General features: G+C 42.3%; 1 protein-coding gene across 1 annotated transcript in view; it reads left to right on the plus strand.

Annotated features, from left to right (window-relative positions):
- CCND3 (cyclin D3) overlaps positions 1 to 27,396 on the plus strand; it is a 73,462-nt gene that overhangs the window by 23,272 nt on the left and 22,794 nt on the right. The window lies entirely within an intron of this gene.

A 27,396-nucleotide genomic window follows, 5' to 3' on the forward strand; every position in this document is an offset into this window, starting at 1 on the left:
GTATCTGTAAAGTGAGGGCAAAAAGATGTGTGGTCCTCTTGAAAATAAAATAATAAAATAAAATAAAAAGTTGTGATGAATTGGATTCTGAAAAGTTGGATTCAGAAAAGAATAGCAAACATTAAAAACACTGATAAAGTTGATGGAGAATGTGAGGGGGGTGGAGTAGCAACAATGACAGAGTAAAAAAGTTGCAAGGCAATTGACCAAATTATTTACATGACATTGTGACAAGATTATTGATTATTGAATTAGATGCTTGGGACATGGAATGAGGTGACAACTGTATGTGTGGGTTTATACCTGGAACAAATAATCATACATATATCAATTGCAACCAGCAGCCCTTAAGTCATTTGGTCAGACTTTGCATACCTTCACATATACTGTACAACATATTTTGTCCCTGAACACATAATTAACCTGTTGCAATTCATGGCCATAGGTTGCACACAACACAAGCTTCTGTATTTCTTCAGATTTATATTCTGCCTTTCTACATAGCACCCAAGGAGGTGAAGGACACTAATAAAAACTATCACTTTAAAATAAGGAGCAGCAGAAAACAGAAAATGAAGTCAGGTAAAATAATAGCTAAAAACAGCCTGTGAAAGCTAAAATATATTTCGTAGTGGGAAACAGCAGAAAATATGGTGGGGGTGGGTGAGTGGACTGTCCAGCTCGTAATAAATGGCTCATCTACAGCACAGCATACTGCAGCTGAACAATTCGGTGTTGACTTGCTTTGCAACATGGTGCGAATTTCTGTTTTGTCTGTTTATCTGTTCCTGTAACTGCTGCCAAACAAGAAGCAACCCCTGAGCTGGCACCTCCAAATTCCACAGAAAGGACTAGGGGCCCCTCTGCATGACTCTAAAGGATTTCAGTTTTCCTGTTCTCATCTGTGCACTCAGACAAAGGCATTCAGCTCATCCAGATCACCCACTGTCTGCCAAACATAACCTGACAGCAGTTTGCTGGCCACAGCAAGTGGCAAAGAAGGCTATCTCAGAGTGGGGAAGGAATCTGCCTCTTCCCAGTATGGTTACTACACTTCCAGCTGTACATGCGCTACATTACCTAAGTAAGAGTGTGCGAACTGTTATCTGGACATGCTGTTGCACACATTGCCTGTGCACCTCCATAGGGTAGCACAATGGTGACATTCCATGTTAACAGGATTTATACATGATGTCCTCCAGAAGGACTACAGCTCCCAGCACCCCAGTCAGCATGGCCAAAGGTCAGGGAGTTGTAGTTCAGCCAGCTATGGAGGACAACAGGTTAGCCTCCTGTGCCCTGTAGTCATCAGTATGAAGATCCTGGTGTATAGCCGTGACGTTACCCTTACTGCTATTTTGTGACCCTTTAATTGTATTTGATTATTAATATTTCAAAATGTTTCCAGTTCTGTTCTCCTGTGCTACGAGTACACATCCAGTTACATTTTTTTTAGATGTAGAGCCAACAACTGTTCTCCGCCCGCACAACAAACCCATTCTTCTCCTCCTATCCCTTATGTGTGCAAGGTAATATATCACACTGTTGTAGCTGGATTGGGCCTTGCAGGAGTATCATCTGCGACAGATAAAATGTATTTGGTATGCAAAAAATGATACTTTGATACACAAATGTAGTGCAAGGAATGTGTTTGCAGGTGGTGGTACTGATAACAGCATTTATATGGCTCTTGATTACTGAGTTGTATGTGAAATATTTTGACAACATAAGCTGGCATTATATTGTCCGAATAGTGTAGTTTGGGGTGAGATGTTTGAATTGTGTAAACTGAACTGAAACATCTGAATTGTAATGCAACTAGCTAATTCCATGAGGTTTTACTATGCCTGTGTGCATTAGATGGCCATGTGTATTACACTACTTCAGCTGTGAGGCACACAGTTAACCTTTCAGTTACTTTCAGTATTACAGTATTACAGTATTAACATTGAAGTGAGACCCTGTCAGCATATAACACTTCTGCAGTTTGCTGGTTGGCAGTTTGCTGCTGGGCCAAGTTCAAGGTGTTAATACAGTGGATGCTCAGGTTGCGAACGTGATCTGTGCGAGAGGCACGGTCACAACCCACAGTGTCCGCAACCTGCAGCACCGCGTCTGTGCATGCGCGGGTTGCGATTTGGTCTTCTGCGCATGCGCAAGCGCCGGAAGTAACCCGTTCTGGTATTTCCGGGTTTCACCACATCCATAACCCAAATACGTGCAACCTGAAGTGTCTGTAACCCGAGGTATAAAGCCCTTAACAGCTTGGAAGCTTTGACTTATGAGATTGCCTTACCCCATGTATGCCCACTCAACCACCTCGATCTGCAGAACCGGCCCTGTTACAGGTGCCATGTAACACTTGTTCCACATTTGTAAGAAATCAATATTTTAGTGTGGCATCACCCAAACTTTGGAACTCCCTGCTTATTGACACTGCATTCTTTCCGGTGCCTGCTAAAACCATTTACAGTATGTGTAGGCAACCCTATCCAGAAATGTAGAATCTTGACATGTTTTAATCTGGTTTTTAGTCTCTCATTGATTTTATTTATTTGTTTGTTGAATGTTTTAAATAGTTGTTTTTTACTGTTTTTACTGATAATTTTATTGTTTTCTTCTATAAACTACTTTGATGTTTTGTTACAATCAAGCAGTATATAAATCTTGGGAGATCAACATAGAAAGTTATTAAGTTCCGAAAGCACAAACTGAACATTTCCCTTCTCACCCCACCACTATTCTGTATTCCTGATAGATTAAATCAAACAAATAAATGACATTTTGCCACCCTGGTTTTAAAAAGTAATGCCAATACTCTGAGCATGTGCAGTTTCAATACTTTAAACTCATTTGATCAAAGCATCATCATGGCTACTGGAAGAAAATGAAGTTTGCTTTTGGTGCTCTAATGCTAAACATATTTACAGTGGTACCTTGGTTTAAGAACAGATTCGTTTATGAACAACTTGGATTAAGAACGCTGCAAACTCGGAAGTTGGTGTTTTGGTTTGTGAACTTTGCTTTGGAAGCAGAATACGTTTCATTTCCTGTTGAGTGTGTTCCATTTGTAAATTGAGTCCCCCGCTGCTATGGGAAAGCATGCCTTGGTTTAAGAATGCTTTGGTTTAAGAACGGACTTCCAGAACGGATTAAATTTGTAACCCAAGGTACCACCGTACTTGGGAATTGGTACCATTTTGTTGTAGAAAGGGCCAATATATATATTTTAATATAAAATAAAAGCACAATGAGCATCTCTAATCATATACATGATACACTGGCCTGTCCCTGACCCTGACTGTGTACATACACTACATTTAAAGCACATGAATCCAAAAATCCTGGGAGGCGGCAAATTCATCTCCAAGGAGCATACTTTAGCCACTGCAGCGGTGGCAGCTGATGATGATGATGCATTCCTTGGAGGCCAGATCTACTGCCCCTGTGCCTAAGGCGGTTGCCTCACCTTGCCTCATGGGTAGGTTGGTGCTGCGTCTAGGTAATAACTTGGGAGGGCCCAGCCCTATATGCACCAGTGCTATGCCTAGGGCTGCTTAAGAAATCCACAGCTGAGATGTTTGAATCTCATCTCAAGAACTTGCAGTTAATAATGCAAATTCTTAACCATCTAGTGAGTCTCAGATTCTCCTAGCTTGGTTTTTACCAGAATAATACAGTCTACTTTCAGTATGTGTGAATCTTTTCACAGAGAATTGCCACTATTCACTTGGTCAGATACCATGACTTGTTTTGCAGAAGCTGGTCATAAAGGTGTGTGCGGAGAGGTTAAAACCTTCTTTGCAAGCTGGGCCCTACGCAGGAGGCGTTATAAAGTAGAAAACCAGCTGTTGATGAAGCATTATCAGTCCCTGTCAACAGGCTGCTGGGTTTTTTTTCCCTGTCTTCTTTTGAAACCAGATGAATTCTAAGAAACTGAGACAGTAAATGGTAGGCTGGGGAAGCAGTAGGACAAAAAAGCCCTTTTGCTTATCTTGAACTATTCTATGGCTGAAGGGTGTCATGTCGAAGGGCTGCCTCAGATAATGCAGGAGCTGGGATGCCTTGATTAGTATGAGCAGAAGATAGCTTCTGAAAAGACCTTGTGCTTAAAGTTCAGAAAAGAAGCCCAAAGAAAGGAAAAGAAAGGAAAAGAAGACAATGATCTAATTAAAATATCTGCTTAAGGCAATGCCTGGCTTGCCAGTCATGTTAAACAAGGGATGGAGAACTTGTGGCCTTCCAGATGCTGTTGACTACAGCTCCTATCATCCTGTTCATCCTCCTATCAACTGCTTTGGCCACAGTTGATCTCTTCTGGAGGGCCACATACAGTGGTACCTCGGGTTAAGTACTTAATTCATTCCGGAGGTCCGTTCTTAACCTGAAACTGTTCTTAACCTGAAGCACCACTTTAGCTAATGGGGCCTCCTGCTGCTGCCGCACCACCAGAGCACGATTTCTGTTCTCATCCTGAAGCAAAGTTCTTAACCTGAAGCACTATTTCTGGGCTAGGTCTGTAACCTGAAGCGTATGTAACCTGAAGTGTATGTAACCCGAGGTACCACTGTATTCCCCATCCCTGGGGCAAACCATCATTCATGTTTAACCCAGGCATCACAATCTCATGCAATTTTGCACTGTGATCTAGGCCCTAAAAGCACTTTTGGGGGACCATGAACTTGCATGGTCACGTGACACGCATCAGAGTGCAGCCCCGGAAGATGGTGTCTCATTTTTTGTTTTTTGCTTTTTTGTGATGTGATGGAGGGTATGATATAGCTAGTGCCTCATTCCATGCTTGCAGAGGCAAGGCCGAGCCTTATAAAGAACCAGCTGTACACAATTGTTAAGGCTGGAATCCTGCGCAGGCTTACTGCACACAGCAGGACTTACTGCCAAGTAAGGACAGATAGGCCTGCACCACCCATATTCTTTTGGAGGGGTGGGAGGGAAATGTCCCCTGTAGAAAACAACAAATTTTCTGAAGTCCCCCTCCCTCTGTGTGTGCCATTTCCAGTTGTTATTCTCAGGCAGAAGAATGCATATTAGAAACGGAGGCTTGTGCCCAGCCACACCCTGTCAGTTTGCCGTTGCAGTTTCAGTAGCCATGTAGTGGAGGTCAACAGAGGTGACTACCACTGATTGCTATCTTTGGAGGCAGTCAGGATTCCTTTCTGCTAGCCTTGCTGGCTTGTGTGGTTCCTCTTAGGCTATGAAAGCCTGAACTAAACTCTTCCTTTAAAAAAAGAATTAAAAGAAGTTAACACATAATCATATTAATGATGACTAGGACTGAAACCAGCAGGGATTTTTTTTTTAAAGGTTCTGTCCTCACCAGTATACTTCTACCACAATAACATTTTGTTTTGTAAAACATTTAAACTGAGTGACACTCTGCAGTTATGTTTCACCAGATCACCAACATTTTACAACCCTAAGCCATCCTGTGCTGTCCTTCACACATGCATGAACAAACTGGAAATGTGGAGCCACAGTTCCACTGCTGGGTTTGACTGCCTTCGGCTGCTGGGCTGTACATGTGACAAATTTTGAGTGTCTCACTTGCAGTGCTCCAACAGGTGACTGGTGCTGACAACAGTGACAGTCAAATTAATTTTAAACATTCTTCACATTTCAGCCTCAACTTGTGAGTTAGTCCTAAGCATGCTGTAGGTGATGGACCTGAAAAGAAAAGGCAGGAGTGTAATGCTGTGCAACTCTAAATATGTTCACTGATTTCAGGCTCTGACAAAGACTAGTGGTGTGTGGGAGCATTGGTGCAATGTCAAAGCAAGTGGAAAAATGAGGCAGGCTTGCATTTGCTTTTCGGAAGAACTCTGCAAAGCTTCAGGTGGCACAGGTTCTGATGTTCCCAAACTTTGTTTGATTAAAGTTGTGGCTGTTTGAATTCAGTTTAAGGTGCATTCAGACTCTTGTTTTGTTTAGAGCCTTTCCAGAAGATTGTCTAGAGCATGATTATGGTGGAATCATTATGTAAAATATATGCTTTTCGTGCTTTGGGATTTCTCTTGGTCAAAGTATAGCTTGCTGGTGCCAAGGCTTAAGAATCCAGGTCATGGATGGTGGGCCATTTGTGTCTAGTTTTTGATTGATGATACTGCCCCATAACTTATCATAAATTGCACTGCCACAGGGCATTGCACTTCCGCAAGATGAAGTAATGGTCACCAACTTGGATGGGCCTGTGGTCTTATCTGGCAGGGTTCTTCTTATGTTCTTATATTCTGACATGAACATGAACTTTGTGGTGGGTAGTCTGATGTTGCACCATATTTTGGCTGAATAGCAGGATAAAAATGCTGAGCAACACAAATGGTGAGCAACACAAGCCCTCAGCATGCCTGCACCGAACTATACACTTTCCTTATCACCACCCTCATCAATATTTCTGTAGAGCCACAGTAGTGTTATATTTCCCCCCTCTCGAGCCTAGGTATGGTACTACTATGCTCATAATAAAACTCATTCTTTTTCCCTTGTTTTGTGTTGAAGCCCCCCCCCCAAAAAAAAAGCAAGGCTACCTAGAGGTAGCTTAAGATATTGGGTGCAGGAGTCAGAAAATCCAATGGTGCCCCCCTCCAGATGGTAAAAAACTAACAGAACTACCTAACCAGCAATCTGCTGCTATATGGTCAAAACTTGCCTCTTGTCATGAGCTTCCTCACTCTGCTTAGTAATAGGGCTATTCCTGTAGCCACTGTCACCTCTCCTGTGCTGCTCTATTGTTTCATCAATTTGTATTTGAAATGAAGAAAAAAAAAGGTAGCTCCTAATTTGGAGCCCTCAGCCAACCTAATATTTTACTAGGAGGAAAAATGCAAAGAGCAGCATGATTATTCCTCTCCCTGCCCATCCCCCTGCCCCTCCATTTCATGGTGACTTCATACATGCAACTGTGTGATTTTTCAAACATGGAGTACTGTATAACTATCCGTAATGTCCAAAGCAGAAAGTGAATCATTGTGGGCTACAAATAAAGCTGAATGAACCAACACATTTCATGGGAAAGGAACAGAGCAGCCTGGAGGACAAATGCTTTCTGGAACTGGTTTGGTCCATAGGAATTTGACCCTGTGATTTTCCCCAAGGATACAATTGGGATTTAAGAGCATGAAGCTACATCTCAGAAAATAAAGTTTTGTCTTCTGCTTCCATCTCCTTGCTTTTCATGGTAATCCACACACCCTGTGCAATCTCCAGCTGCTCAGTATTTAGCCACTCCGGCTGAAAACCAATGGGAACCCCAGAAATCCAAAACCTCAGTGCTCACCTGCCTCCAGTTCTCTTAGACCTATGCTTTAGGTTTGCACCCTAATTCTGTGTTAAAGAGCTGCAAAGACTGGGGAACTGAAAACTTCTGGACAATGCCACCACCTTTTGGGGGGTGGGTGGATTTTGAGTTTTTTTCAATTTTGCTAATTCTATAGTACTGTTGCTACCCATTTTCGTTGCTAATTATCTTGTTCCTATACCATGAATAGCAGTCTTCAGGGGAGAGCTACTCTTCTCCCCAGCCTTCCCACTTATCTATGTAGCACCAGTAGTGTCTACGTTTCCTAGGATAATCTGCCTACCCACCCATCTACTCTTCCTTTTCCTCACAAAGAGCACCTGCTGCTATCTTTGCTAATATTGCTCTCCAGAGGGGCGTATGTATTTTTCTGTTGTTGTTTTTTTGCAAAAGAGCATATGTGTTTTTACCAACACCAATGCACATAGTTCATATTTTATTTTATTTTGATGAAAAGGTTCCTTGTCCTTTACATAGAGCCCCTGGGAGTCATTATCCTTTCCCTGTAAAAATTCTTATTATACCTGCCACCTAGAGCTAATGCACAAACTTCTTCTATCCATTCATTTTTCCATAAAAAGCTTGCATCACCATCATTGCTGCAGAGAACAGTACATTTTAAGGAGAACAATATAAGACAAATATTAAATAAATTTATTGTAGAATGGGCAATAAGGTAGTAGAGGAACAAACAATTAATGAAGAGGAGCAAGATTATACATCGTCACCAAACTCCAGTAGTAGTCTCATCAACCACATTACATATTGGATGTCCAAACTAGGTGATACAAAATTATTTGTCTGTTCAAACTCAAATGGAGATGGAAGCTCAAAAGATTGTACAGCTTAAGCAATCTTTAAAAACTGGGATGATATGTAACGTTTAAAACCGGAATACAATGATGTCGATTCTCAGGAGCAGGTAAATGGTGTCAATAGGTTGGGGGAATCTTGCATTGAAGCACCTTATCCCAGGATTCTATGGGAAAGTCATGTGTTTTAAATGTGCTTTAAATGTATACAGTAGTGTGTATGGAGTTTTTACCCCTCAGGAGTGCTCTTTTTGTGTTCTAAGTTCAATGTAGGCTTGAAAAGTTTTCTTGAAATCAGTATGACAGCAAACATTTCTAATCAATAGCATAGGAAATAGGTTAGCCTTTTGTGCAAGGGGTTTTTAAAAGTTCATCTGCTTATTTAAATGAAAACAGAAAGTACTATGAACAAATGTATAACAGAAATAGTAAAAAATGGGAAACTGCATATGGAAAGTAGGTCAAGAACAAGTTCAGCTCAATTAGAATTAGTAATTATAAAAGATATATAGAATCTTGTAAATTAGGGAAATGGTGTATACAAAAATCAAAAGCATTTTGAGTGTGTACCTAAGACCACTGACTTATTATCATATTAATGCTTTGTGATGAGAGAAAAAAGAATTTGAGAAATGGATATTGGAGGAAGAACGTAAGATATAAAAATTATGTATGATCATTTTTAAAATACAGACATTTGTTACAAATATTAAGCTTAAAATGGCATGAGTATGTGCAGTTTTTTCTTGATGAAGGATGGCAATTTTTATTTAGAAAAGGGTCCTGCTTTCTGTAGCAATTAAGAGAAAACTGATACAAGATGGCTAAACGGAGGCATTTGACAACATGGAAAATTTATAAAATATATAAGGTTGAAAATAAATATTGAATATGGCAGGAGGCAAAGGACAATTTTATACACACACACACACACACACACACACACATGTTTGTGTGTGTGGTGCAAATGTATGAAAGAAGCAAAGCTGGTGATAACTATAAGTGAGTTTTTCCAGTTAAAAGTAGAATCCAAACTGTTGTTATGCTTATATAATTATGTGAAAACTGTTATTTCATTGGAGATATAAGAACCAGCTGTATATATAAGCACAAATGCAATAATTTTGGAAATGTAATCAAAAACATAGTAGAACAAAAGTAGGAAATGTTTGGATCTGTTTGAAATTGTTAAGCTTACAGGCTTTCAAAGTACACAAAAGAAATAGACAGTGGTGTTAGATAGGCATTAACCTGTGATGCAGCATATAAGAACTTAGTATAAATGATACGGATGTAGCTTTTATGAAATTATATCATGAAAAGCTTGAATCTATTGGGCCAGTCCAAAAGTGTTGGACTATGTAATTTGTATGTTTTAATGTTTGTTTTATAATGATTGAATGCAGCATTGTGGAAATGGAATTCCGTTCATGCAAAAGGACTCCACAGTCAACTCCACCAGGGATCTCCACAGTCATCTCCACCTTCAGAATCTATTCTGGGGAATACCCAACACTCTGGAGCAGATTTTGAGGGAACACAGGAGGCTGTAGAAGGGAGGAGAGGATGGTGAAGTCCTATTATATGAGCAGAAGTTCACTCTGCTTTTGCATGGACAGCATGGTCTAGATGACCCTTGTGGTCCCTTCCAATTATACAATTCTATCATTCTATTAGGGACATGGGTGGCGCTGTGGGTTAAACCACAGAGCCTAGGACCAGCTGATCAGAAGGTTGGTGGTTCGAATCCCCGCAACGGGGTGAGCTCCCGTTGCTCGGTCCCTGCTCCTGTCCACCTAGCGGTTCAAAAGCACATCAAGTGCAAGTAGATAAATAGGTACTGCTCCGGCAGGAAGGTAAACGGTGTTTCCGTGCACTGCTCTGGTTCGCCAGAAGCAGCTTAGTCATGCTGGCCACATGACCTGGAAGCTGTACGCTGGCTCTCTCGGCCAATAACGCAAGATGAGTGCCGCAACCCCAGAGTCGGCCACGGCTGGACCTAGTGGTCAGGGGTCCCTTTACCTTTATCATTTTATTATTCTAACCCTATATAATCTATTATCGTGCTCTGTTATGTATTTACAGAATTAAAATAATGTATTTCTTTAAATAAAATAAAGGCTATAACCCACAGACTCCACAATCACTCAAAATCTTAGCTCAACACAAAGGAAAGTTGATTCACCCCCATATCAAAGTCGCTCGTTTGCATCCATCCCTTTCAGAATCCAAAACAGCACTCTCCGTATAAGCATACATTTTTTGCTTCAGTTACAGCAACTGGGTCTGCATCCGTTGCTTCCAGAAATCAGCCTCTTCAAGTGAGCTATCTCAGTCTGGGTCTTATGGCTACCCATGTGACTGCAGGGTCCTTTGAGATGTAGAATTACAAAATGAGACTGTTGACCCAAGACCATTAAACAATGAGATGGAGAAGAGAAAGGAAATAATGTTTTATCAAATGATACTGTGGAGAATTTGGGGGTATCCAATAGCTTTTGAAGAGCCATTCTGATGCTTCAGGTTCTCTACTTAAAAGATGGGCACCCAGTCCCTCCAATATTCCACTATGTGAAAGTATCTCAGCCATGTGCTTTGATCCGACTATATTGCTTAATCCCAAATGTCTCCCTGGCAAATATTCCCACAGCCAGACCCTGATTCTCCTCTGTTTGAGATGAAATAGGAAGCCCCACCATGAATATTTGTATATCGTGAAGACCACTCTCTAGAGACATTGTTCAAGCATGAACCATAGATAATTTTAAAATACTTACTTCATAAGCTTAACCTCAACACAAAGGAAAGGGAGCTGTGTCAGCAGTGCCTCCCCCACCTGAAAAATCACTTTACTACAATAGCCACATTAGAAATTCCTACGTTTTACACGAGCCAAATACTTGACGTGTCCAGAGGGAGGGTGAGGTGAGGAGGAAGGGCAAAAAATTGCACGTCTTTGTACGGCAGTATGAGAAGGATGGAATGCTTCTCCCACATTTGACAACAGTGGCGGCACGTCACCACACACATATACACCATACACTCCATAGTCTGCAAGTGATTTTTGTGCACCCACCCAAGCCTATGCCCTCAGCCAAACTCAGTTTCACCAATCCCTAGGTATGCCTCTGTGTATCTGCTATGTTGAACCCACTCCTTTGCAACCATCCCTTTCAAGATCCAAAACTCTCCTCTCTTTGTAACCATGTTTCTTTGTCCCAGTTCCAACATCCAGTCCACATCCGTTGATTCCAGAAACCAGCCTCTTCCAATAAGTTATCTCAATATGAACAGAGGAGTTTTGGGGACCCTGGAAACAGATACAATTCTCAAAGATGCTTCAGGATACAGTTGATCTGAAATTGTTGAGCTCCTCTCAGATGAAGGAGAAAAGTGGGAAGGTTTACCGAATGATACTGTGGATAGTTTGGGTCATCCAATGGATTTTGAAGACCCAAGTTATTGTTATAGGTTCTCTACCTAGAAGATAGGCAAGCACACTCAAAATATTTCTATATGTGAAAGTGTATCTTTCTCTGATTCAACCATTATGCCCAGCAGACAACAGTTCTCCAGCAATTGTTCCTACACAAACCCGCCCTCCCACCTTTGTATGGGATGAAGCAGGAAGCCCCACAAGGAAAATTTATATTCTGTGACTATCTGGGGCTGTAGCCAGTCTTCCAGCATGAATCATGGAGAAGTGAGAAGAATAAGAAAATCTCCAAGAGTGAAAACGAACAAAAAGAGGACAGAACCCCATTACCATCTTCAAAACAAGAAGACTTCTACAAGAACCATTTCTTGCTGGTCTGGAACAACCTTGTAGAGAACAAAGAAAGAAAGGATGCAAATCAAAAGCTGGGCACATCCCCAGAATCAGAAAAATGATGTCTGCTGTGCTATTTTGAGCTGAAGCCTGGGAAATGAAAACTCAGCCTGTCATGTGGGTTTTTCCCCCTCCGTTCACCTCTCTGCCTGAGATTCACACACTACTTTAAAAATGAGTGGGGCCACAGATGCCATGTTGCTGATTGCAGGGTTGGGTTTCATCTTTCACTTGATCATAGCCTGCACCCAGTCAGCCACAGTATCTTCAGCAGGATGTCACCAATCTAAAAAGCTGAAGCATGCAAAGAACAGTGTACAGGGAGAGCTGACTGCGTGAGGTTTTAACTGCTTTGGCACAAGCCATTACTTGTGCTGCTAGGCTTAGTGTAGAGACCAGACTCTGGCAAGCGGTGAATGGTGGAGAAGCCTGTTCCACCCCTATTCCAATCTGTACTATTACAAAGTATGCTTGGCATGTTATGGACCCAATGGGTGCTGCATAGGGAGGAAGAGAACTGTCCTTTCCCAACCATTATACTATATCTAAGCAAGGTCGAGGGAAATTACTGTCTGGTGAGACCCGTTGACATCAGTGGTCCCCAAGCAGACTTTGTGAGTGTCAAGGATGGCAGTGCTGTGATCTGTGGTGGGCAGCTGCTTGTGAGGGCCCAGAATGGTGTAGCATTCTGGGAAAGAAAAGACTTTAGCAAAGAAGCAGTAAGGAGATGGTGAGCTTTGTGTGCTCGCTCTCAAAACAGGTGTCCGGGCCTCGCCACCTGCAAAAAGGGATGCGATGGCCCTCCACTTTCGCGGTTTGCAAATTGGGCTGCAAAACTGGCGGAAGGGAGAGCAATTTTTCTAAGTTCTACTACTTGCCAGTCACAGGGGCTGATCTGGCACACCCCTTCTGTGCCTGAAAGCTCAGAGGCTGCAACACCTATAGTTTCAGGTAGGCTACAGTTTCAGGTCATGAGATTCTAAGTGGATGCTGCCCTGTTGTTAATAGCTAATGGCCAGCAAAGGCATATTTGGGAGCCAAACACTATTGCACAATGCCATGTATAGGATTGCCAAGTTAAAAATACCAGTTCAGTGAGTGGAACTTAACATGAGCAGGTGGGTGGAGCAGAGGCTGGGTTCTGGCAAGTTAGAAATGAAGGCCGCCCCTGCTGCTTGCTTCTTTTTTAAAGGCAAGGAGGGGCCTACTGGGTCAAGGGGCAATCTGAAGAATCAGGCAAGGTACTGTATGTGGTGAATGTGGAGGCGGGGAATTTAATTCCCCTCAGTTTATTTAATAAAATACCTAGGTTATTTATCAGAATGCCAGATACTAAGCCAGAGGCAAAAATAATAAACAGAAGATTGGTTGTCAAGCCTTAATAGTGAATTAAAGTAAGAGCCAAGGGATGAAGCTGAAACAACTGTGCTTCTCTAGTTTTTTGACACCTACTTACAAAATGGCTGGATGTTCTCCACTTTAGAGAAAGGGATGGGGGTGGAGGAAGAAAACTGGACAGCCTCTGAAGAATTTTTAAAATAGAAAATACATTTTTAAAAGACTAAAAGATGAAATAATAAAATAGTGGAAAATAAAAATGTAAAGCTTCACAAAATTGCAGGAGAGCACCTGTTATCTCTTATCACTAAGTACATCACAAAAAATGTCTGGCGATTGTGACACCTGTACAGTCACATGCCACAAAGGAATCATAGTAAGAATGGTTGCAGAATCTAGGGGAAAATCATATTCTCCCAGGCATAAAATACTGCAATTTGTTGTGGGGAAATACGATATCTCTGCAGAATAAATGCAACCTTTAGGACTACTGGAAAGAATAATTCTGCTCCCTAAGTGGAACCATACGGCAGATGGCAGTGCCTTGGACTGGCCTTAGGGGAGAGCCTGTTGCATTCCTGACGGTGTAGAAGTAATATCTAAAGCTTTATTTTGACCCCTGTGGTTAATGTTGGATTAGGGGATCAGCTGAACCTGCACTTGATTTTAGGTCAGCAGGGTGAAGAAACTAAACAGATAAGTGGGCACAAGAACAATCGCCACAGCTGTTGTTGCCATGTTGCTCTACTGTCACCCACTCTGACGGCCTCCAAAACCTGTGGGGAATGGCTAAAGAGGAAGGACATATATGTGCATTGCAGTCTCTAAAGCTGCTTCCAGACTTCCACTATTTTGCAGGTGGGATTCAATTGCATAGTAGCAAAGCCAGGTGGATTTAATTTGCAATTAAAGTGGATTTCAGGCTCTTGTACAACCCCTGCATTAGACTTTTTTGCAATAAGGAAAATGATGGGGAAATGGACTGGAAAGTGTGGGATAGCAATTGCTTGGTGCAACATCAAACAAACCAGAACGAACACTCCATAACCAAGGCATCTGGTAGTGTCCACAGCAGCATGTGGGCGGCCATCTGTCACAAATGTTTTAGCTAAGATTCCTGCACTGCAGGGGGTTGGACTAGATGACCCTTGGGGTCCCTTCCAACCAATTCTATGATTCTATGGTGTGAAATGATGTGCTGAAACAGACCAACACCCTCAATTCTTACTGCATTAGTGCTACACAAAGCAGATCAAACATGCACACTAAGTGAAAATTAGGATGCTTTTACCAAAAACAAAGAAGCAAACAAGCCAGCATTATTTTTTAAAAAAATACAAGCTCCAACATTTTTTGTACAAAAGAACTTGGCAATTGGCCCACCAGGAAAATAAAGCAACCAGGCATTTCCTTCCAGGCTATTTGGCAAACTTGAAGAAGATGTAAGCATTGTGCACAATGCATGAGAAATGCAAACATGTTGTGCTAAAAACTGTATGTAGGGAAAGGTAACCAAAACATCAGTGCAAAACATATTGACTTGAATATGAATGCTGAATTGAAACCAGTAGCATTTACTACTGAATCAGAGAGCTGAGCTGTAGCACTACAAATGCAATTAAATTACTCAATTCATGTCAATTCCTCCTTTTTTCTTTTTTAATAGACAGAATCGAGACAATGTGATGCCTTGGAGAATACCAAGGTGGATTTACAGGAATATACTTAAAAATACACATTTGAGAGCTCTTTCCCTATTTGCATAAAACTTGCCACAGAGAACTCCCTAGAATTCACTATAAATAAGCTAAAGGGGCTTTCCACACCTCATTCAGCTTTTACAGTTTCTAGCTTAATTTGTCTACTTGCAACTGCTGTAGTGTGTAGAATATGAATGGGCAGATCATGGACAACTAGTTGATTTCTGGTGGATAACTTAGGGTTCACTGGTTGCTGGGATACTTGCAAAGAATGCTGAATCAGTTAGATTTTGATCTGATCCTTCGCCACACTTCTTATGTTATTTAAGTGTTCTCTAAGTGTACAATTAGGAACATATAAACAAAGATTGGTGTTATGTCTCAATTGAGAAGAGATGCTTTACAACAAATGTTGACACAGCTACTGGGATTCTAGTTTTTAAAAGGTAGACCCAGCAAGACTGAAGTCTGCCCGCTCCTGCTGCAGAGAAAACAAATAATAACCTACAGTTATGCTTTTCAAAAAAAGAGTCAGTTACATTTCTCAAGCTGTCTTTCTCACTCCAACAAATTGCTCTCACTGCAAATAAATATTGAGGATGGGGCATATTGATTGCTTCATCCGTACAACACCCCAAGCAAGATGTCACAATAGTGATGCAAGGATATTACATCACACATCTGAAAGATCAGATGTACAATCTAGAGAAAGGAGTACACAGCCTTTTTTTTAAAAAAAAAAAAGGGAAGCAATATTTTCATAAAATAAAATAATACAGCATTGCTAGGGTGGTTGAGGGAAACTTACTGGTGTTTGCTTCTTTTAAAAAGAAGGTTAAATGTGCATTCTCACTTTTGAGGGATGCACTGAAGGAGCACTCACCCTCCAATAACAATGTAAAGCATTTTAAAATGCATTTTTAAAATGATAGTTGCTGTTTTATTCATGTGCATTGCTTTATGCAATCCCCTACATCCCTTGGGAAAGTAATATCAGTGGTACCTCGGGTTAAGAACTTAATTCATTCCGGAGGTCTGTTCTTAACCTGAAACTGTTCTTAACCTGAATCACTACTTTAGCTAATGGGGCCTCCTGCTGCCGCCGCACCGCTGCTGCGCGATTTCTGTTCTCATCCTGAAGCAAAGATCTTAACCCGAGGTAGTATTTCAGGGTTAGCAGAGTCTGTAACTTGAAGCGTCTGTAACCCTAGGTACCACTGTAAATGTGTTTTGTTGTTTTTAAAAAATCATTTTATGTGTTCATTGGAGCTCTGTGTGCATGACTGCGTGTGCATTTCCTTTTTGCAGCGGAAAGCCAGCCACCTTTCTGAGTACTTTTGTGAGTGAAGCTCACAAAATGATTGTGCCCCATCATTTTTTACTTTTTACTATTTTTTATGCCTTTCTGCTTTGGCAAAAATGTGAATAAATAAATAAATATACTTACTTTTGAAAGCCACAACATGGCTGTGGGTGTTCATAGGGCAGACAGAACTGTGTCAGTGTAATGGGCAAAGTTTGGCTATTGTCTAAGAATCACTTGCCACTGATGACGTCTCAGGCATGGGCTCAGACAAAGTAGGGGGACCCGCTGGATCAAGTTAAACAATAGAAATACTTAACTAGCTGACCAATCATGTTGGTTCTGCCCCCTCTAACAAAAATTCTGGCTACACCCACTATCTCAGGTGCAATACAATCAGTGTCTATCATGATAATGCATGGAGCTGCATTCCATGTTGCAATTGCATTACAGCAGCTAAGCTTAGGGATGGATCTCATGTTCCAAGGTACCAAATATCCTGCTTTAAATGCTGAGAATATGCAATCTCCCTTGACGCAAAATGACTGCAGCCTGCCAGGCAAATCAGTCACCTCTCTATCTGCAGACTTAGGAGTGGCTTAAAATGTTCTGCATGCTATGGCGTAACATATCAAAGCAGCCATTCAGCCGAAAAGTGAAAATCAGCCACCAGAAGTGACCAAACCCTGCCCCCCAAGGCCATTTGCTCATATTTTTACATAGGTAACATCCTGTGGCCGTAGTGGTTGGTGTGATAGTGAGATGGCACTCATCTGACCCTCCTGAACCAGCTGAGCCGCTGCTGCCAGGCAGCAGGGAGATTAGTGTGCTACAAATGTACAACCAGAGCTAATCCAGTGGATTGCAGCTAATTCCAAACACCAGCACTGGGAGTGCACTGGAGACAGAGTAAATGGTTGTGTGTACACAGCCAAAGGCTTCAATAACTAAATATAACAGGGGAAACATGATTTAAGACAAAACACTGGGGGGGGGGGTGAGGTAGTAGCAAACGTAGGTTTAGCAAAAATGGGTTGTAGAGGTTTTCTAGATGCACTGCAGTGGAAAGATATGTGGCAATGATGCCCTCTGCTCCATCTTTATTTGGATCGAGATCAATTTATGGGAAAGGAAGTTGGTCTCCTTCAGGTCAGTTCACCAGCTTGCAGTCCTTTAAGCTTCTTGGAAGCCAGCCTGTTTGCAGCTCAAAGCAAGACCCCCTCCCCACAAGGGGATGAACACAGCCTCCTCACCACTTAAAGGAGCTCATCCATACAGCTGTTTAATATGGCTAGGAAGCTTCCTTTACCTCCATTAATTCTCTAAGATGTTCTTCTCCAAATGACTGCCTTTCCACATTTTCCACTCCCTCAACCTGGATTTTCTTTTACTCCATTTCAGAGTATTCCTGGTATGGGAATATCTGGATTGAGGGAACAGAATGTGTGGGAAGGCAGAGGAGAACGTCATATGGACAACAGAAAATTAATGGAGGTAAGGAAAGCTTACTATCTACATTAAATAAGAATACAGTTGTGCGCATGAATTCTTTGAGGGTGAGAATTAGCACATGTTCTTTGATTCATTCCCACCACGCTAAATCCTAATCTTTTTTCCCCCCATGTAAGCTGCTTAAAGGTAAAGGTAAAGGTACCCCTGCCCATACGGGCCAGTCTTGACAGACTCTGGGGTTGTGCGCCCATCTCACTCAAGAGGCCAGGGGCCAGCGCTGTCCGGAGACACTTCCGGGTCACGTGGCCAGCGTGACATCGCTGCTCTGGCGAGCCAGAGCCGCACATGGAAACGCCGTTTACCTTCCTGCTGGTAAGCGGTCCCTATTTATCTACTTGCACCCGGAGGTGCTTTCAAACTGCTAGGTTGGCAGGCGCTGGGACCGAGCAGCGGGAGCGCACCCCGCCGCAGGGATTCGAACCGCCGACCTTTCGATCAGCAAGTCCTAGGCGCTGAGGCTTTAACCCACAGCGCCACCTGCGTCCCTTTGTAAGCTGCTTGGGGAGCCTTAAACAACTGAGTTGCAACTGTTCTCTGCTGTCCGCACCATTTTGGAGGATGTGGAGGGAAGCTGGGGTTGTTTCATTCCTCCAATATTTTACTGCATCCATCAGGATTTTTTGCCATTGGTAGAAACAGAGTTCCATGCAGTTATTTGCTGTAATCTGTGGTGGAGGCACGGTTGTACTCTGCCATCACCCCTGCATGTTGGCCAATTTCTTTAAGATGAGCATCGCAAACACCAGGGTCAGCCAAATACGTTTTGCTGCCTGAGGCAGAGCAGCAAATGGTATCCATTGTCCCCAAGGTGAGGTCAAATTATGTTGGCAGCTGAGGCAGAAAACCATGCAAGCACTTTCCCCCACTCTTGGCATAAATAATAGTGGTAATATATGTACTAACAAGATGCTACCCTTCTAAGATACACTAAATCAGTTGCCTGAATAACTCTGCTTAGCCAGAACCACGGCTGGGGGCAGGGAAGGAAGGTGTGAGAGGCAAATTAGCAGAGGAAAGTAGTAGATGGGGGCACTGCTGCCAGCTGCAATTTGTCCCCCTGTGCTGTTTTGCAAAGAAGAATCAATTGACAGAGTTTCAAGACACCAGGTGGCGACAGAATGTGTAGCTACACCCTTAAGGTGCAACCCTGAATGTACTTGCTAGGACCTGAGTCACCTGTCTAAGCAAATATGTTTTAGGATCCATCTGTCACTAAGTTGAAAGCAACAGGAAAAAGATTACTTTTTTTATATAACTAGGGTAGAAGACTTCTGCTTTTAATCATCAGCTGGGAGTAAAACTTCCTGACCTCAGTTTTCAATAAAACAAGCATAGGCATAGATATGTTAGCTTTCCCCTTCTGAGACAGCTAGTTCAGATCAGACTTTTGTAGAGACAGCTACTTTTAGATAAGTGATCACCTGTGTGATCTCTTTGTGAAAATTTGTGGGTTTACACAAATACAGACTGATGAGGAACGGTGATAAAGAAGACAGTAGATGGAGGATTCAGAGTCTTGACAAGCTCCAGGCACACTAGCCTGCCTCAGTCAATAGAAATATTCATGGCATCAGCGCTGCCCCTAGACATTTTGCTGTCTGAAGCAGAGCTCCAATTGGCACCCCTCCCCCTGCCGCCCCAAATCAAGGGCAAAGGATCCAAGACTGGGCAAGATATTTTGGCACCGGGGGTGGGGATCCCACAAGCACACCCCCTTCCTTGGCGGTAAAAATACAATAAACTAAATAAGTAACAATTTGCCATCTTTTAATAATACTCAGAATCTGACTGCTCCACTCTCTCTAATGGAAGGGGGAGCCAGGAAAGGAGCCATGTGATACAGTTCTTGCTAGTATGTACTACCTGCAGACTTCAGGGGAAGGGGTTGCAAATTTAATAAACAAGTAAATAACAAGCAGCCCACAGAAAATTAGAATGCCAAGCAGAGAATTCCAACATAACCATCCTTAATAGCAGTTTATACAAGCCATATACAAGTTATCCCCCATCCCTCCACCCTGCACTTGGATGCAGTTCCAGGAATTACTTGAGAAAAAACTGCATGCAACTTCCACATCACCAGATAGCTCAAATTACAGACAGTAGAATTTATTAATGAAGTGGAGGGTCCCACTCTGCATTAGTTATAGCTTGGGGAAATGTCATTTTATTTTCCTCCCCATCAAAATATTTATTTAACTGGAATGGGGTGTTGAGATGAATTGATCTCTGTAAACATTTTGTGATCCTGTGCCCAAAGTGGAAAATTATAAATAATATTACAAAACTACCTTTCTTTTTAAGAGTCATCTGGGGTATTTCCGACCCTAGTCTTCATAATATGATGATGATATGTGTGGGCTAGGTTTTCATGTTGATATATTAAGAAGTTTCATTATGATATTGTTAATGATGTTTTAGTCATGCTTATAACAGGGAAGGATGAACAGAATGTGGACTCTGAGAACTTCATGAAGAGATGTCATGAGGCAGATTTCCTAATGGACATGGCTGTCATTTAAAGCCAGTGTAATTTAAACACAGAGAGCCAGTGAGGTGTCAGAGAGCCAGTGTGGTGTAGTGGTTAAGAGCGGTAGGTTCGTAATCTGGTGAACCGGGTTCGCGTCTCCGCTCCTCCACATGCAGCTGCTGGGTGACCTTGGGCCAATCACACTTCTCTGAAGTCTCTCAGCCTCACTCACCTCACAGAGTGTTTGTTGTGGGGGAGGAAGGGAAAGGAGATTGTTAGCCGCTTTGAGACTCCTTAGGGTAGCGATAAACGGGATAGCAAATCCAAACTCTTCTTCTTCTTCTTCTTCTAAATCCCGAGATAGGGTTCAGAGTAGTCAACAGTCAAGAAAGCATTATTTCTTCTTGTTGATGTAATAGATGGAGTTTTACACCTATACTATAGAGCAAAGGTTTTCTTGCTTTGGTCCAGTGACAACTGGTTGAACTGCCTAGCTTGGGGGAGTTTTATTATAACCATCTGGCAGTGGGGAAAAAAACTGTTCCTTCTCAGTCATGGATGCCCCTAGCTCTCTCCCCAGACCCCGACTTGATCTTAGCCAAAGGACAAAAAGTTGTGTTTATATACTGGTATGTCTGTACACAAAATGCTATGGCTGGAGGCAGATGCTGAAATGTCTGTCTATTTTTTTCTTTTTCGGTACAGACCAACTTTGTCACCAACGACTCATAGCCAATGCAGTATGTGTGGGACCACACAGCAGCATACCCTTAACGAGGGAGCAGGGATCCTTGTTCATTGCCAGGCTCTGTGTGTGTTGCTTAGTGCAGGCTCACAGGAATGGAATGGAATCTGAAACTTCTTATTTGCAGCACAAATAGCTGGAATTTATCCTGTAGACAAAAAAAGCAAAGCAAATAAAAAGTAGAGATCATTTTTCTAATCCAGATCATCAGTGAGGACTATGCTTGCAGAATAGGCAACTGTATTTGATACCTGAATGTTGAGAAGAAAGACCATTTTAACACTTGGGCTGTGTACACATTACCATCTTAAAATGCAGCTATAGATCAGTATAGATCTTAGTATAGATCAAAGCTGGTCCGGGGCAAAGAGCATCAAAATGCAGTATTTCATAAGAAATGACAGGATAGATGTGAATTGTGCCAGCGTCATATGTTCACTGCTTCCCAAACCAACAGTGGGGGTACACTGGACATAAATGGGAATGTGTGTAAACAGCCTTGTGCTAATTCAAACCATGTTAGATAGTTAGGAGTTGTGTTGCTCACTGTTTGATTAGTTGCTGATATGAATGATACATCTGTGATTACCTTCCTCCACAAAGCGGGGTTTGATTGTGAAATTTCTTGCAACTTGTAGGAGTGGGGGCCTCTGGCAATAATGAATCATAGTTCTTTCTGCTATATTCTTCAGATACTCCATACATTCTTCAGATGCTCCATACATTGTTTTTATTATAGGGTAAATAACTTGGTTCTTTCTACAATTGGGGTTACATTTATTAGGATCTCCATCTAATTGCTCAATTTTACAAAACAAAAAAGCCCACAGGACTGAACACTCCTCAGCATTTTGGGGTTCATCTCTGTGCAGCATTTAGACTGTAACAGAAGGGAAAAGATAATCCCATGGGGGGGGGAATCTCTAGTTTTGCCAGATCCCTAATTATTGTAAATCATCATAATTATACACATAAACAGGTTGATTTACATTAATTGTGCATTCTACTTAAGAGGCAGTCAGCATCCTCCTGACAGATTGCTAAAGCCGGCCACTTCAATTGCTTGAGATCTGTCACCCTTAGTTAAGCTGGCTATTATTCTTCCAACATCCACATACCAAAAAAATTTGATAATTCTCTGTGATTCATCAAAGAAAAACATAGCTGTTATATTGGAAGCCCAGAAACCCCCAGTGCCATTTAAAAAAATCTACAAGAATTTCCTTTTCTGATTGCCAAGTTCTGCGCCAGGAAAGCCAGGAAGTTGTCCATCCTTAGTCAACAATGAACAAACTCTTGTTTCCCTAACCTCCTCTCCCTTCCTTCCAAATAGCCATTCAATGGGCTTTTCAGGGTTGCTGCAGTCTATAATTTGCCATCTTGGCCTGATACTGTGGCTTTGGGTGCCCTGGTTTTGCCAAGTCATCATCTGGAGGGAACACTTGGTCTATTTTGCAACAACCTTATTTTTTTCTCCTCCTTACTGTTCTCCTAAGTGTTGCTAGCTTTTGCTTCAGAATATTCCATGCTGAGTTGGAGCCAACCCTGGATAAAGCCAGGGATGACTGTGTTTAGTGTGTGGCCTGGCTCTTCAGTTTCAAAATACATGATCCAGAAAACCTAAGGAACGAGAATCCAGTGCTCTGGTTTCCCAATGTTTGGCAAAGAATACAGGCTCTGCCTTTTTTCACTGAATATGTAGAACTTGATGCCTTTGTGCAAACCAAGCAATGTCGGCCAAAAAAGTGGAATGGTAGGTAACCATCATTTAAATTCAGCTGACTGGCCTGCACTGGTGAACACAGATATTTGGCTCATGGATTCTTCAAATATTTAATGGCCAGAGGCTGGAAGATTTTATGCAATCCAAGCATAAGCTATTAAAGATGGATTTATGAGTATGATATCACCTTCTGAAATTATTTTGACACAGCACTTGCTAATGGAGTATTTTTATTTGTTTGTATTTGTGTTCATATTACTTTGAGTTTTCTTTATTATTATTCTTCCATGCTTTTGTTACTTGTTAATTACTAAGTTTTCCAGAGAAGCTTCATGAGTAAAGTTTTGTCATCATCACAGTAATCTCAATCTAGACCAGACTTTGACCAGCTGCCATCCCCCATCTCGGTTTTTAGCTCTGAAGTTATCATTGAGAACTGCTATCACATTTAAGACTTGAGTCCTAATTATTATTTATATCCTTCTCAACCTGACCTGGAATACATATTATTGTTGCACCAAGAAATATGCGGGGGGGGGGAGGTGAGGCTTCACATGACAAATTATTCCCATTCTGGCCATAATATAGAGAACTGCTTATTGCACAAATCTCTCCCCATAAGCATCTCCATGCTTTTATCATCAGCAGTCAATGAACTAGGGCAGGGGCAGAAAGACTAATAATGTGGTCCATGTGGTAAATATTTAAATGTGTTATGGCAGGATCCCTTGCCAAAGGGAGATAAGTTTAACAGTTTGGCAATTTTTATTTATGCTTCATCCCTGCATATCTCCTTAAGAACTGTGAGGGTGAGTTGGGAGACAGTATCCCCAAGTATCTTAGGCTATGCACACACTCCTATTTGTTGTTGTTGTTTAGTCGCTTAGTCGTGTCTGACTCTTCGTGACCCCATGGACCAGAGCACACCAGGCACTCCTGTCTTCCACTGCCTCCCACAGTTTGGTCAAACTCATGTTTGTAGCTTCAAGAACACCGTCCAACCATCTGTCGTCCCCTTCTCCTTGTGCCCTCAATCTTTCCCAACATCAGGGTCTCTTCCAGGGAGTATTGGAGCCTCTGTCCTTCCAGTGAGCACTCAGGGCTCATTTCCTTAAGAATGGATAGGTAAAATCAGCCCTGAGTGCTCTCTGGAAGGACAGATCGTGAAGCTGAGGCTCCAATACTCCTATTTACTTGATATTAATTGTTGCTTTTGTTGTTGTTAGTACCACGTCCATCAGACTGGGTTGCCCCAGCCACTCTGGACAGCATCTAACAAATGTACTCCCACTGCTGGCTTGGGAAATAGTGTATATACACACTAGCTAGTCCATTTCTATCCTGCATCTATCCTGTTGTTTCTAATGAAACACTGTGTTTTGATGCGTTTCCCCCACAAACCAGCTTTGATTTGAATTGAGAAAAAGAGTGACCTAGGTGTGTTTTAAGCAGGTAATGAGTCAACAGGCTGAGTTTCCAATGAAATGCTTTCCTTTGTGACAATTAAATTCTCTGGAATTGCCATGCTTAGCCAACATAGAAGGGCATTGTTGACAGTGGCAGGGTGTGTGTGTGTGTGTATCAAACTATCTGAATAAGTCTTTGATTGCATGTTGTTGTTGTTTAGTCGTTTAGTCGTGTCCGACTCTTCGTGACCCCATGGACCAGAGCACGCCAGGCACTCCTGTCTTCCACTGCCTCCCGCAGTTTGGTCAGACTCATGTTTGTAGCTTCAAGAACACCGTCCAACCATCTCGTCCTCTGTCGTCCCCTTCTCCTTGTGCCCTCCATCTTTCCCAACATCAGGGTCTTTGATTTTGATTTGATTTGATTTTGATTTGATTGCATAGCAAATGTTATTAGGTCCAGAAGATGCTGCCAGTTGGCTTTATTCAGTACAAAGGTGGTTAGTTCTGTCCTAGAAACCTCCTCTCTCTCTCCTACAGCTATTCATATGTTTAGTGCTCTAGTATTCAAGGTCTGTTCAGTCTTCTAATCCTGTCCTCTTCATTTTCAAGAAATACTTTGTCTAAGGAAGCAGGCTAATGCATGTGAAAGCTAGTGCCACAGTAAAGCAATTCATTACATTGCATATGAAAGGTAGTGCCACAGGACAACTATTTGTTTCTTAGAAGTGATTGTCCTCTAAGGCAGGCAAATCCTTTTGCTGCTACAATGGTTACTGTTCTGGAATTTGCCCCATAATCAGTGGGCCCCTCCTTAGTGGTAGAAATGAACAATGGGAGAGAAATAAAGAGCAATGTGTCAAGGATCTGTGCTGAGGACTGGTGCTATTTAACATTTATAAATGATCTGGAGCTGGGGAAGCAGTCAAGTTTGCAGATGGTGAAAATAATAATAATAATATAATAATAATTTATTATTCATATCCCGCCCATCTGGCTGGGCCTTCCCAGCCACTCTGGGCGGCTTCCATAAAAACCAAAAATACAGTAAAATCACACGTTAAAAACTTCCCTGAAATCCAAGTAGACTGTGATCTACTTCAAAAGGATCTCTCCAATTTGGATAATGGGCAACAAAATGGCAAATAATGGCAGGTTTCATTATAATGTAGTGTATGCACATGGGGGAGCAACTTAAAATACAGTATAGGCTGATGGGATCAGAACAGGATGTGACTTCTCAGGAAAAAGACCTTGGGACATAGTCAATGAAAGCATCAACTCATTGGGCAGCAATTGTTAAACAGGCAAATTTTGTGTTAGTGATGCTTAGGGAAAGGGTTGAGAATAACATGCTTAATATCATAATGCCATTACAGAAAACTATAATATAATACCATAAGATTCTTTTCTGCTTTTGTTTCAAGAGATAGGTAACATGACTATATCTCTGGAAATTTAAAATCTTGTGTGCAGTACTGCACTGTGCAGAGATGGTTACCCTAACTAAAAAACAATTGTATTAGTGCTGAAAAGGTGCTTCATAAAATCTGCTGTAAGCAGCCATGTATAAGCAATGGAAAGCAGTGTCCCAAACATAAATGCAAATAAGTCATGTTTATTTCATCACACTTGCTTCTGAATGAACTAGCTTCGAATGAACTATGCCATGCTTCTTAGACTGTGTATTACTCTGTATCCAGTGGAATCCCACTACTGGTTTGCAAGCAATGCACACATGACATTAGCCACACTCCATGTCTATCCTGTGTTCATCTTGTTTCTTATGAAATACTGGCTATGTGCACACTAGCAGCTTCAAGCACAGCAAGGTAATTTCCATCTGCTGTGTTGCAAGTTACACATTTGCACATTGCTGTACACACCACAGAGGAGCAGATGTGTCGCTGCCCGGTATGCCTTACCTGTTTAGTTTCCCTGCACCTGCAAGCAAAAAAACACTACCACCCACCCTACAAACTCCTGTTCATCTGTGCAAGCACAATGACTGTCTCAAATGTTCACACTTCAGCTTAACTGCAGTGATTATGGATTATGTTTTCAAATTGGATGGAATCTGGTTTGAAGGGAAACACATCAAACAGCATTTGTCAATGAACTACAGGATATGGGGTATGGGTAGCATCACATATACATGACTTCAACACTAGCAGCAGGGGCTAGTGCAATGTGTATACATCCACTGTATTTTGATGCATTCCCCCCCCCCAAAACCAGCTTCAATCTGAATTGAGAAAATGAAAGACTTGTGCTTTAAGCTAGTAATGAGTACATAGCCATAGTAAAGTTACCAGTTTTTTCCAATGAATCTGGGGACACTCTAAATAAATAAATAAATACTACACATTCGGGATGTTGATGCTGCAGCGATGGCAGTGGCAGAGGGGCGGCTGCCACCTTGACCTCAACTGCCACATTTCCCCTTCCTCCGAGGTTTCTATCTCCTTTCTCCATGAGCCTGGGCAGCCCCTGAGTTGTTGGTTCTTTGGTGGTGGTGGTGAAGTGGTGCACGGTGGATCAGGCATGGAAGGCTTGAGGAGGGCCAAGAGCAGGAGCGGTGAGGCTCGGGCAACGCAATGCCTCCCTTCCCATTGGAGCAGCCCCAATCCCATTCCTACTTGCGTGCAAGCAGGAGGGGGTGGGGATCCCTCAGCTGGGAAGGGAGGCTTCCCATTGCCTGAGAGATCCCTGCCCCCTCCTCCTTGCACGCAAGCTGATAGGCAGCGTGAAGCCTCCTTTCACAGCTGAGAGATCCCTGCCCCGCTCCTGCTTGCATGCAAGTAGGAGTTGAGAGGCTGCTCCCATAGGCAGCATGAAGCCTCCCTTCACAGCTTAGTTGCTGGGGTCAGGGAAGGTGGAGGTAGCCCGGAAGCTGCATCTTACAGCCCCCGCACCACCATCATATGGGGACTTCTGAGCAGCTCCTGGAGCCAGCCAGAGCCAACTGCTCTGAACTGCTGAGACTGCCCTGCTGCGTTTCCCAGGGACATTAGATGAAATCCGGGGACATTCCGCGGATGGAATTTGTCTGTAGACTTATTCACAAATCCGGGGACTGTCCCCGGGAACATCTGGTAACCCTAAGCCATAGTCCACTTATTTGGACCCCACATATAACCAGTGCTGGATTACCCAATAGGCAGACCCAGTTTGTGCGTAGGGAACCAGCAAAGCAGGGGTGCAAAATTGTGTGTGTGTACCTGTACAAAGAAATCAGATCCT

The sequence above is a fragment of the Podarcis cretensis genome (assembly GCF_951804945.1).
Source record: "Podarcis cretensis genome assembly, chromosome: 6".
Taxonomy (NCBI): Eukaryota; Metazoa; Chordata; class Lepidosauria; order Squamata; family Lacertidae; genus Podarcis; species Podarcis cretensis.